A 5,233-nucleotide genomic window follows, 5' to 3' on the forward strand; every position below is an offset into this window, starting at 1 on the left:
TCGGCCCAGCTTTGTTGTTTGCAGGAAAGTCCTTTCGGCTGAAGACAATTTACACATGCAGATTAAGAGAGATTTGTATATATCTGCAATAAAGACTACTGATGATTTCCAAAGATAGAGGAGAAGAGAGAGTGGGTTTTGGTCATTTAATTGGATTAAAAGACATGGACTTTAAAATGATGGGCTTATAATTAAATTAGATTTAATTTAAGTTCCATCAAACATGGGCTTGAGTTTTTGAAGCCTTATCCATCAAAAACCAAGCTCATGATCCGGTTTGACACCTTGTCTTGGAGGGAAGGCATTAGATATTTTTTGTAGCTTTTTTGAGCTAAAAATTAGCTAGAGTTTTGTGGGTTGAGAGGTAAAAGAGTTTAGATAAGCTAGGTAAACCCTACTGCGTTAAGACTAGTCCAAAAACACTTATCAACTCTCTTATCTTTCACACAACGCACACAATCAGCATCTCCTCTATCTAACCACATTTTTTCTCTCTACTTAATCTCTCCATGCTTGTTCTTCTTCGTTCTTTTGAATCAAACAAGAAACGAGAAGAGAATGCAAATCATTAATCTAACAGCGTGTGTTCCATTCTCCCTTTTCACTTCTTGTCTTGCCAACACGAGAAGGAGGTGATCCCCGGTGATTAGAGTGGACATTTTTGGAGGATTTCAAAATTGAAATCTGGACAAGAATGGATCCGATTGCAGAGGAGTCAACGCTAGAAGCATATCGAAGAAAAACGACAAGGTTAAGAATCCGGTTTAATTTCTTGGATCCTCTCAATTTTCTTTTATAATTTTTGGCCTATTATTTTACTATTTGTACACCTAACTCTTGAAAAAGATCAAGGATACACCCTTTATTCGGGTTTAATACACGTTTATTTCTTTTAATTTTGCTTTTTCCCGCTTTCGATGTGCTTTCTTGGCCAATCCGCTTCCTACAAGTTGTATATGAACTCAGTTCAGGGTATAGGCATTGAATTCAATATGTTTATAGTTTACCAGCATGCTTATGTGTTTCATTGATTTTGAAAGTATGATTTTATTGTTTTTATTGCATATTTAGATTTAGAAAATTTTGTGTTTAATTTTTCTTTTAGTTTGTGCATGAGAAATTTTTTAAAATTGTATACTTTTTGAAAATTCAAAAATTATAGAAAAAAAAAGACGTAGCTGAACTACCAGCCGACACAAACCGACTTGCACGCCGTCAAGCATACATGCGGGTGAAAGCCTGTGCATGCTTAGCCTACCAGTGCACGCGGCATGGGACTACATGCCGGGCCCATGTGCAGCAGACAATGGTGTCTATGCGCAAGCACGCCTGGCAACGTGGGCGGTCGATTGGACCAGTTTTTCTGGTATTTTCTGTATATTTTCTAAGAAGATTAATTTTAGTTGAGATTTGGTAATGACTTTTCAAACAAGAATTATTTTTCATTGGTTGCGCTTGTGTCCATTTCTATTGCATTATATTTACATATAATTTTTTTGGTTTGGATATATGATATTATGTGATATTAGATGTCATATATGTTGTGTGATACACGATCTTGTGATTTCGTGCTTATTTGTGTTATTAATTGGATTAATATGGGATGATCATAAAGCATTTAGGTTTGTGGAAAAAAAAAATGACGAACTAGCTTGAAATATAGTATGAAAACATTTAGGTTTGATACCAATGAAAATATAGAACTCGCGATCAGAGCTTTATCATGGCAGATATCTTCTAGACTTGCTTTTATGGTGGATTTGCAATATGTATGCAATGATTTGTATGTGGTGAAGGTCCTTTTTTATTGGCTAAACATGACTTAAGTAACTCTGGCTCACTTCTGTTGTGCTTGAACACCATGGGTTTGAACATAGACCCATTAGCTGAGGGGCCATGCTCAAATATGCATTGTCCAATTATTGATCCAAATAGAAAATTTTTGTTTACTTTGGATTGACATATGAAATACATAAGCCCAAATTTTGGATAGACTTGTAAATTTATTGATTTGAAAATATGAAAAATTCAAATTTATTATTAACTTATATTCTGAAACCCAAAATTTGTAATTTATTCTAAAATATGTTATCGCTTAATTGGTTCAGGTGGTTTTTGCAATGGGTTAGGATGAGGTCCGTCGGGGTTTGAGACGAGGTCATAGCAGAGTGAGTAGGGTGTCTTGGTTTGGTATGGGTAAGTGGAAGCGAGGTATGGTGGCAGATGAGTGACCATTAAAGAGGGCATTAGTAGATGAATTAGATTTGCAAGAAGCATCAAATAATATTCTGATGCCAGAGGCTATGTCACATCCCCGCCAGTCGCCATGAGTGTGATAAGTTGGAATTGCCGAGGCTTGGGGGTGCTTCAACAGTTTGTAAACTCGAAGATTGGGACCGAGAATTTCGTTGGCTCTTGTTGTTTGTTTATGAAGCAAAATGTAGAAATTATAGACCCGATCGGGTACCTTAGAGATTGAATATGTTTTGAAGGGTGCCATCAGTAGGCAGATATGGTTCAACTGAGATCCTTTTCTGTAAATTATACAGATGTTAATGTATTGGCGGCTCCACATTCAACAAATTGGAGGTATAAAGGATTCTATGGAGAGCCTGATGTGACACAAGGGAAAGTTATGTGGGAATGACTACAACAGTTAAGTTCTCAATTTGATGCTCCATGGCTTTGTGTCGGGGACTTTGATGAAATTTGTCTTGTCATGAAAAAATGGGGGTAGCATGTCCTCAGTGGTAGATTGATGATTTTCAGAACTCTGGACAAGTGTAATTTGTGTGATTTAGGCTTTCATGGTCAAAGGTGTACGTGGTGTAATCGGTCACAAGGAATGGAGACAGTCTGGGCAAGGTTGGACAGAGCGTGTGCCAACCCGAACTGGAATTGTTCGTGTTTGAATACTACCATTACTCACTTCGTAACATCATATTATGATCAATCGATGTAAGTAATCAAGTAAGATTTGGGAGAAAATAATCAAGGCCGTCGAAGGAAGGTACAGTTTTGGTTTGAGGCTAAATGGACACAGTCAGAAGAATGTGTAAAGGATGTGGAGGAAGCATAGGTTGATCAAGTTGGGATGATCCTGGCAGTAGGCTATTTCAAAAAATTTAGGTGTATCGTTTGAAGCTTCTTCATAGAGACTGTTTTGTGAAGCCCCTACAGGATCTTATACGATTAGAGGAGCGGTACCGATTGGGATAGAGGAGCACAGGGAGGATATTCGAAAAAGAATTGAGACCATCAGGTAAGAGACATACTGAAATGGCAACGATAGAGCAAGAATCATTGGTTGGTCAATGGAGACAGTATGCGACATTTTTTTCATACTTATACATCTACTTGCCATGGGCATAGTACGATTGTTCATCTAGAAAATGAGGCAGGGGTATGGAAGGAGAATAAAGATGACATACAGGGGATTCTACTGAGGTATTTTAGAGGAATTTTTTATTCTTCTTGACCATCAAATTTTGTCATAATTGAGGTGCTATCGACTATTTAATAACAGGTAACCTTGGAAATGAATTGGGCCCTTGTTGCACAATTCACTGATGCGGAAATCAAGAGTGTTGTTTTTGGTATGTTCCCACTTAAGTCTCCTGGCTCCGATGGTATATCTTCTCTATTTTTTTCAACAAAAGTGGTTTATTCGTTGTGATGTTATATCTATTGTCCTTCGTATTTTAAATGAGCATATCCTGTTGCATAAATTCAATTATACCTATGTAGTTCATGTCCCCAAATGTGATATCCCTGAAACTATTTCCCATCTTTGTCAAATAAGCTTATGTAATGCCATTGTCAGAATAGCATCAAAGTGTGTAGCTAATAATCTCAATCTTATGCTTGATTCTATCGTATCCAAGTCTCAGTCTGCTTTCATTCCTGGTCGTTTGATCACTGACGACATATTATCAGCTTTCAAGCTCAATCATCATCTTAAAACATTGTCAGGACGCACATGACGTTAAAGTTAGATATAAGCAAAGTGTGTAGGGTGGAGTGCCCATTTCTCGAGGTGTATTGCTTAAATTAGGGTTCAATCATAGGTTAGTCAATCTTATTATGTTGTTATTCACTATTGTGTCTTACTAACTTTGAATGGTGAAGTTTTTAGATTTTTCATTCGGAGTTAGGGGGATCCTCTTCCTCCCTATCTTATTATATTTTGAACTGAGGCTTTTTCAAGTTTAATCCAGGCATTTGAAAGAGGGGGCCAAGTAGCTCCACAAGCACCACCGATTTCCCATATTCTATTTGCTGATGACACGGTGATGTTTTGTAAGGCTATGGGGATCATATGAGGTAGATTAGGAGGATTTGGAGGTCTATGCACTGGCATCCGGACATGTCATCAATTTACAAAAATCAAATGTGGTTGTGAGTGGTGGAGCAGATGAAGCGTGGAAGAGGGAGTTAGCTGCAGTGTTAAGGGTTTGATTAGTTGCACATCATGACTGATATTTGGGGCTTTCAGCAGTGTGGGGTAAATCTAGTGGGTGGTGTTTCAGTATATTCAGGATCTAGTGTAGGATAGAGTAAATGAAATTTGAAACTCATGTCTCAAGTTGGGAAAGGGGTGTTGATTAAGGTTGTCTTGCAGCCGATGCCTACTTATGCTATGTCTTGTTTTCAGCTTTCGAATTATTTATTGTATAAGTTAGAATCAACAATGACAATTTTTTGCTAGCATAACAGGAGGGAGAGAAGAGTTTATTGGGTGGCATGAGCTTAGTTGTGTCATATGTGGTGCTTCAAAGTCACGGATAGGCGATAATATCGATCGGTATTGTTCCACATTGGTCACCACGTATCGGGACATTATCGGATGATACGAAGCAAATGTATAACATAATGCTTAAAATTTTTTTAAAAATTAGTAAAATTATAAAAATTATTAAGAATCACAAATACTATAAATTTACAAACCAAACCGTTTATAACATGAAATATCGATAAATTAATTATAAAAATGCTTAAAATGAACATGCATAGTAAAAAGAAAGCGGATCGCCGATCGTATTCAAAATGATCGCCATCATCAACATCAACAACATTCCTCCTATAACGTTTTTTATTTCAATTGAAATTAATTTTGATAGAGTTTTTAATGAATAATTCAATATATTTAACAAAACATATTGAATGTATATTATATTTGAAAATAAATATTTAATTAAGAAAATGGTAAAGAAGAGACAAAAAGAAATTTTAA

General features: G+C 36.5%; 1 long non-coding RNA gene across 3 annotated transcripts; it reads left to right on the forward strand.

The window, feature by feature from the left end:
- Window positions 349-4,370, forward strand: LOC105164392. Of its 3 annotated transcripts, none has more exons than XR_848022.2 (3): window positions 349-750; window positions 1,163-1,366; window positions 2,109-4,370. It is a non-coding gene; the product is annotated as an uncharacterized LOC105164392 (long non-coding RNA). The 3 variants fall into 3 exon arrangements; XR_848021.2 differs by lacking the exon at window positions 1,163-1,366 and having other exon boundaries at window positions 366-750; window positions 2,109-3,447; window positions 3,527-4,370; XR_002287310.1 differs by lacking the exon at window positions 1,163-1,366 and having other exon boundaries at window positions 359-750.

This window comes from Sesamum indicum, linkage group LG6 (genome assembly GCF_000512975.1).
Source record: "Sesamum indicum cultivar Zhongzhi No. 13 linkage group LG6, S_indicum_v1.0, whole genome shotgun sequence".
Classification (NCBI taxonomy): Eukaryota; Viridiplantae; Streptophyta; class Magnoliopsida; order Lamiales; family Pedaliaceae; genus Sesamum; species Sesamum indicum.